The sequence below is a fragment of the Homarus americanus genome, unplaced genomic scaffold, assembly GCF_018991925.1.
Source record: "Homarus americanus isolate GMGI-L3 unplaced genomic scaffold, GMGI_Hamer_2.0 scaffold19318, whole genome shotgun sequence".
Lineage (NCBI taxonomy): Eukaryota > Metazoa > Arthropoda > Malacostraca > Decapoda > Nephropidae > Homarus > Homarus americanus.
The window spans coordinates 7,724,472-7,732,951 of record NW_024732238.1 but is presented as its reverse complement, the minus strand read 5'-3'; the positions used below and the strand labels follow the sequence as shown (position 1 = coordinate 7,732,951).

Sequence of the window (8,480 nt, the reverse complement as noted above, 5' to 3'; positions counted from 1 at the left end):
CCACAATGGACAAAACTCATACTTGGACACCACCTGAATTAGTTACCACATACACTGGACAAAACCCACACTTGGACACCACCTGAATTAGTTACCACATACACTGGACAAAACCCACACTTGGACACCACCTGAATTAGTTCCCACATACACTGGACAAAACCCACACTTGGACACCACCTGAATTAGTTACCACATACACTGGACAAAACCCACACTTGGACAAAACCCCCTTGTTTCACCCTACACACAGAGGGATGGAGTGGCCAGCAATCAGACACACAAAGGCACCTACGTTAAATTCTTCCTTTGATGAAACCTCGTGAGGATGTGTTCGACTGATTCACTTAAACACAAAGATGGCGGACAAACTGCACTGAGACTCGACTGTAACTGGAGGCGTCGCTCTCTCGTCTGTGTCTTTGGGAAGGTCGTAATTCCTAGAATCCCAAATATTCCGATTCCTAAAACCGTTCCGAGATTCCAAAAATAACCCAACAGATTCCAAAATTTTCCCCCAAAATATTCCAACACATTCCAACTATTCCAAAAAAATATTCCAACAGATTCCAAACTATTCCAATTGATCCCCAAATATTCCAACAGATTAAAAATAAAATATTCCCAAATTCCAAAAATATTCCGATAGATTCCTAAACATTCCCCCAAAAAAGATTCCCCAAGGTACCTCCTACCTTAGTATTCTCAGGTACACGCGGAGGTGACATGTTCCGTACGCGACCCAACACAACATCGATGCCACTTAGGACGTAATTATTTTGCTTTTCGCACAGGCCAGGTAAGGTATAGTGAAGTAAGGTTAAAGGTCAGGTAAGGTAAGGTAAGGTGGTATACCTGGAGCAGTTACGGGAATAATTCAACATGGCCGGCCTTCGTCAGGGAGATCACCACCTTTGTTTTACCTGAGGACATCACCTTAAGGCAACTCTATAACAATTACGTGTTTTTTAAAGGGCTTTTCTCAATACACCTGAGCACTTAATTAGTGCTTTCTTAATGTGTGAGTTAGATACAGTCATCCATTCAGTTAAAGTCGAGTCTAAGGGCAATTTTAACCCCATATTAACCACCATCTTAAGTGAGTCAGTTTGATGCATTTCTTAACAGGAGCCAATTTAACCAGAAGAAAAATTTTACGTAGAATTTTTTTTTTTTTAGGAAGTTGATATGTGGAAGGGAATTATCGGGTGGCGGTAATGACGAGCCTGTTATGTGGTTCTGGTCATTAGAGGTCATCAGGGGTCATGCAATGTGACCTGTAATGGCGTGTGGAGATGACCAGACCAGGTAGTTTAGTGGGTGGGTTAGTTACACCTGACCCTCCTCCTCCTCCTCCTCCTCCTCCTCCTACTACTACCCCTCTTCTTCCTTTCTTCCTCCTCTGCTTTCACTATTAACTCTGCTTCCACCCTTGACTTCTGCTTCCACCCTTGACTTCTGCTTTCACTATTAATTTCTGCTTCACCCTGACTCTGCTTCCACCCTTGACTTCTGCTTCCACCCTTGACTTGCTTTCACTATTAATTTCTGCTTCCACCCTTGACTTCTGCTTCCACCTTGACTTCTGCTTCCACCCTTGACTTGCTTACTATTAATTTCTGCTTCCACCCTTGGCATCTATAATCTCTTTGGCATCATCTGTCATATGTCATTTCCTTCGCTTTCTTCATCAACACTCAAAAAACTTTCATCAATCACCACCACCATCACAATCACCATCATCATCATCATCATCATATCTCTTATTTCTCATCATCATCATCGTATCTCTTATTTCTCATCATCATCATCAATCATCATATCTCTTATTTCATCATCATCATCATCATCATATCTCTTATTTCATCATCATCATCATCATCATCATCATCATATCATCATCCTCCTCCTCCTCCTCCGTGTACACCTCCCGGCCGCCTATTCCTTCTCCTCTCATGATTAAAACACACTCCATTTAGTTATATTCCCTAATGCCTTCCCCCTTTCTCCTCCTCCCCTTCCTTCTCCTCCCCATCTTATGATTAAAGACACCCCAACCCTCTCCCCATTAATACATCACCGTCCTCCCAACTTTCCACCCTCCCTTAACCTTCCTCCTCCCCTCCCCCATTTTATGAAAGACACCTCTCGTCACCCTCTCCCCTCACTATCATCACCCCCCTCTCACAACTTCTCCTTCCTTCCCACTCCTCCCTCTCTTTCGCCTCTCACACACTCCTCTTCCCACTTCTTCCTTTTCCCACTGTTTTCCACCACTACCTCTTCCTCCCTTTCCCCGCCATATTCTCTCCTCCCCTCCTCACAGTGCTTGAAGCTTCATCCATTGATCCAAGGTGCAGCGTCATCAACTAATCAGGGAGAGGGGAGAGGGAGAGGGGAGAGAAAGAAGGTGGGAGGGGAGAAGAAAAGAGGGTAGAGTGTGTGGCAGGAAGGAGAAAGGAAGGCAGAGAATGGGAGAGGAAAGAGAGAGATGAGGAAGAGGGAGAAGAAAGGGAAAGGAAAGAGGAAGTGAGAGAGACATATAAGAGAAGGCGAGTGTGTGTGTGTGTGTGTGTGTGTGTGTGTGTGTGCCGCTAAATATAGACTGGTGGGGATGAGAGAAAAGCAAGGAGGTTCATGAAAAGAGGAAGGAGGAGAGGGGAGGGAGGGGAGGGGAGAGGGAGGGAGGGGAGGGAGGGGAGGAGGAGGGAGGGAGGGAGGGAGGGGAGGGAGGGAGGAGGGAGGGAGGAGGGAGGGAGGGAGGGAGGGAGGGAGGGAGGAGGAGGGAGGGAGGGGAGGAGGGAGGGAGGGGGAGGGGAGGAGGGAGGAGGGAGGGAGGGAAGGAGGGAGGAGGGAGGGAGGGAGGGGAGGGGAGGGAGGGAGGGAGGGAGGGAGGGAGGAGGGAGGGAGAGAGGGAGGAGGGAGGGAGGAGGGAGGGAGGGAGGAGGGAGGAGGGAGGAGGGGAGGGAGGAGGAGGGAGGGAGGGAGGGAGAGAGGGAGGGAGGATGGAGGGGGTAAGAGACAGGGGCAAAAACGAGCACAAGGGTTAGAAAAAGAAATGGTAGGACAGAAGAAGAAAAACGAAATAACCTAACCTAACCTAACCTAACCTAACCTAACCTAAACCAACCCAACAAAAACATAACTTCCTCAGATAACATCAGAGTATCAAATCAACAGGTAAAACGAGTTAGGGAAGGGGGGGTAATCTTCAGGTAAATCCGTCATACATACAGTATATATATACTTCATGTAGATCCACAATGAAAACGTGGATAAGATAAATCTTGGTAAAATCACACGGGAAAAGGGAAACAACGGAGCACCTTAGCTTTCGTCTTTAATCAAGACATCTTCAAGATATATACATACATATATCACGAGAATAAGACACCTCCATCATATACATATACAGAGGAACACACACTCAGACACCAGCTTAATCGTGTTCCCATCACAGTGTTAAGACAAAGGTGTGTTTACAGCGCCTCGTGTCCACTCTCTTCGTCTATGAGTTGGTGTGGAAGACAGTGGCACAAAGAACGAGTAATGGTGGTAATTAATAAGGAAGCGAGCGAGCGAACGAGAGAGAGAGAGAGAGAGAGAGATACACTAATTAGACAGGCAAATCAACACACACACACACACACACACACACACACACACACACACACACACACACACACAGGTACAGAACAGATACACATTAGCCTTACATCGTCATAACCAGCCTTCGAGTGAACACAATATACTGTAGCCTTAATGACCTTCAGATTAACACCATCAAACCCCCTAACTCTTCACACACCATCAACGAGGACCTGGCCAACGATGGTAACGACCTCATGACGTCATAATGACCTGATGATGACGTAATTACCTGGCGTATAGGCTAATGACCTGACGCAAGGAGGTCAAAGGTAATTAATTGACTCCTCGATCTCATGATTTCCTGACCTACTTAGAACATCGGGGTCTTAATGACGAGGTGAAGCTGTAATGATAAAAATAAAATAGTAATTAATTAAGGGTTGATAAATTATTAATATGTGACGTAATGAGGTGATTATGGTTACCTGGTATGAGTGTGATGATCCGATAATTATAGGTTAACTTAGTAATTTGTGGAGGATAATCAGAATTATTTAAAACGTAATCTGAAATTTTTAAAATAAGCAGGAATGATTAATAATAATAATAATAATAATAATAATAATAATAATAATAATAATAATAATAATAACAACAATAACAATAATAATAATAATAATAATAATAATAATAATAATAAAATATAATAATAATAAAATAATAATAATAATAATAATAATAATAATAATAATAAAATAAAATAATAATAATAATAATAATAATAATAATAATAATAATAACAAATAATAATAATAATAATAATAATAATAATAATAATAATAATAATAACAATAACAATAACAATAATAATAATAATAATAATAATAATAATAATAATAATAATAATAATAATAATAATATTAATAATAATAATAATAATAATAATAATAATAATAATAATAATAATAATAACAATAACAACAATACAATATTAATAATATTAATAATATTAATATTATATAATAATAATATTAATAATAATACGAATATCACGGTTAATATTATTATTATATATTATTATTATTGTTGAGTATATTACAGGTTAACAACCCTTTATTCGAAATTCCGAAAACCGAAAGTTTTTGTGGAGCAATTTTTTTTTTTTTTTAGGGATTAGCCCACCCAGGCATAGATCACTGACCCACATCGGGGCCTGGGGGCGAAAATGTAATAGTAATACTAATTATAATAATAATAATTATAATAATACCTGTACCACAGTAATTATTCATAGTAAATAAAATTTTAATTTAAAAATACACCAAAATAAAATAATAATGATAACAATAATACTTTATTAATAAAATAATAATAATAATAATAATAATAATAATAATAATAATAATAATAAAGAAATACAAGAATGAAAAAAGATAAAAAGTGAGTAAACACGACCTAGACCTATGAATTATTATTACCTGTACATATTATTATTATTATTATTATTATAACGATTATTATATTTTCGCCCCCCAGGCCCCAATGTGGGTCAGTGACTTGTGCCCGGATGTAATACAAAAAAAAAAAATCTAATCATTCTGAAAACCGAAAAATTCTGAAATCCGAAATGCCTCTGGTCCCAAGGATTTCGGATAAGGGATTGTCAACCTGTATTAAATATATTGTCATTATCATTGTTGTTCTTGATGATGATGATGATGATGACAATGATACTGATAATGATAATGATGATGATGATAATGATGACACTACCCATCAACTCCCCACCAGACACAGTGAACCCAAGCGGTCATAAAGAAGAAACAGACAAATTAACCCACCACATTTTCTCCTCAGATTCCAAAATTTTGAAGAAAATTACCTTTTTTGAGTTACTATTATCATGATGACGGCGAGGGATCATGATGACTGACGCTCGCTCCTGACGATGACACAACGATGTCTTGATGACAGGAAGGAAGGTGAGCACTTCCGGTTATAAGATGATTACTCCTCATCGATGTGGCAACCTGGGTGGGGTTCTTGATCTTGGCACTGGGTTGGAGTCTTGGTACTTTGGGTGGGGAGTCTTGGCACTGGGTGAGGAGTCTTGGCACTGGGAGACTCTTGTGCCCCATCACCCCCCCTCCCCACCACCTCCATCTCCCGCCACCACTGTACCCCTACACCTCCTACCACCCACACACTCCCCCTGCCCTACCAACACCTTTCCCTCCCCTAACTACCCCCCCCACCCCCTTCTTCACCCAACCAAATCTTTCCTAGTCTGCCCTCCAACTCCTTCCACCACACATAGATAATAAAGAGAAAGATAAGGACGATATGAATTGCCTGACAAGTGTGTGTGTGTGTACGCCAGGATAATTAGTCACGTTGCACTTGTATGTATGTATGTATGTATGTATGTATGTATGAAAGACACGTGTACATCAAGTTTGCCATCACGTGACGTACACATTGAAATTATCGCTTCAAGGACATTGATCTGTGTACGTCCCAATTATTGACACGCACATGCAGTTATGCGAGCGCACACACACACACACACACACACACACACACACACACACTCTATTAATAAACCGTTTATTATTATTATTATTATTACACATGTAATACTCTTTACAAATATAAGACCAGGTAAGTTCAGTGTTTGGAACTTAATATATAAACTTTTCTTAGATGAAACAAATTACGAGGAACTTTTTATTTTCTTTACCGGTAAGTACTGAATAAAAACACATTTATGTTTTATAGGCGAACTGACGATGACAATTAAACCAGTTCGCGTGTTCGGTTTCTGTTGATTTTTTTTTGCCTGTATAGATTATGTATAGATAAACAGTGACGGTGTTTTATGAGTCACTTAACCCGGTTTGATATTATGATGTTTAGTCTATGAGAGAGAGAGAGAGCCGACAGACAAACACCAAAATAATCAGACAGCAACACAGACAGACAGACAGGCAGAAAGCAACAACGTCCTTAATTCAGGAAAACAAACACCCCGGTAAGTATACAATAACACAGACAGACAAATAGACAGACACAAACATACACACAAAATATGTCAAATGGCAACAAGAAGTAGATGTGGTAAATGCGATACAGGTGTGGAGGTCAACCAGGTGTGGAAACAGACACAGGTGTGGTGAAGCTCAGTCAGGTGTGAGAACGGGATACAGGTGTGGTAAGGCTCAGTCAGGTGTGAGAACGGGATACAGGTGTGGTAACAGGTGTGAGGACGAGCAGCAACACGTGTTACCTGTTGCCAATTACCGTTTACAAGACACTGAGCCAACCACTCGTAGCAAAAAGAATATAAAGAATATAGCACTTACTTACCCACCTAATCTAACTAAAAAAAAAAGGGCGTTATATTTTACGAGAGGATATATTAAAATATGTTTTTGTGGCTTAATTAAGTGAGTGAAATAATATAAGGTAGAGATTTGGCATGAGAAAGAGATATATATTATGGATGGAAATATTCAATAGATTACCCTTCGTTTATACATGTGGTAGAGAGAGAGAGAGATAAGATAGTAAAGATAGATAGAACTTGTTAAAAAGGTCACTCACGTCCGTCTCTCTCTCTCTCTCTCTCTCTCTCTCTCTCTCTCATCAGATACAGTGCCGGGCATAACCAGGCTCTTGAAAATGCCTCATTATCCTAAAAAAAAAAAAAAAAAAAAACATACCTCAACCCCTGGTGGGACTCGAACCCACAATCCTTGGCTTAGGAGGCCAATGCCTTATCCATTGGGCCACAGGGGCTATAAGGTCAACGTGTATGCTTTTGTGTGAAGTATACATCGCCGAGTCACCGCTTCACCGGGGTTAACTCAGCGTAAACAGAAACAGCACATGACACGGTGAATTAGATTGGACTGACGGGAGTAATGACTTGTGCATCTGCCACCGTCTTAATTAGTGAAAATGTTCAGTAAACCTGGGAAAATATAAACACCAAGATCATGTGTGGTGTTGTGGTTACCTGTGTGTGTGTGTGTGTGTGTGACTGTATTAAGTGTGGTCATCAGTGCATGTGTGTGTATATGTGACTGTATAAAAGTGTGGCCATCAGTGTGTGTGTGTGTGTGTGTGTATAAAGTGTGGTCATCCAGTGTGTGTGTGTGTGTGTGTGTGACTGTATAAAGTGTGGCCATCAGTGTGTGTGACTATAAAAATAGCCATCAGTGCATGACTATAAAGTGTGGCCATCAGTGTGTGTGTGTGTGTGTGTGTGTGACTGTATGGTGTGACCATCAGTGTGTGTGTGTGTGTGACTGTATGGAGTGTGACCAACGGTGTGTGTGTGTGACTGTATAAAGTGTGGCCATCAGTGTGTGTGTGTGTGTCTGTGACTGTATGTGTGACCATCAGTGTGTGTGTGTGTGTGTGACTGTATAAAGTGTGACCATCAGCAGTGTGTGTGTTTTGAGAGACAAATGTGGCCATCAGTGTGTGTGTGTGTGTGTGTGTGTGTAATAATAATAATAATAATAATAACGGTTTATTGAAGAGCTTAGCAGCCAGAAGGCTGAAAATATACAGTTACATATTTGGGGAATGGGTTTCGAATTACAAATAATATACAACATAAGTGATACAAATAAGATATATATAACTAGATGGGGAAAAGCTCAAACTACAGTGGCATTTCAACATAGTGACAGTGCAAGAGTTTACTGGGAGTGAATACATTGGTTTATTACAAGTTATTGATAATTTTACAATGGTTGGGACTGGGCTGTTCTTATAGCGATCAGTTCGTGCACGTATGGGCTGGATGCGGTTGTGTGTCGAACAGCAATTTCGGGCTAGGGATCTCAGGTGGTAGTAGGAGCCGGTGTCGAGGATGGTGT

General features: G+C 40.5%; 1 non-coding gene across 1 annotated transcript; it reads right to left on the bottom strand.

Moving 5' to 3' along the window:
• Positions 1 to 7,316: 7,316 nt before the first annotated feature.
• On the bottom strand, positions 7,317 to 7,389 carry Trnar-ccu. The gene has a single exon. It is a non-coding gene; the product is annotated as a tRNA-Arg (tRNA).
• Positions 7,390 to 8,480: the final 1,091 nt, after the last annotated feature.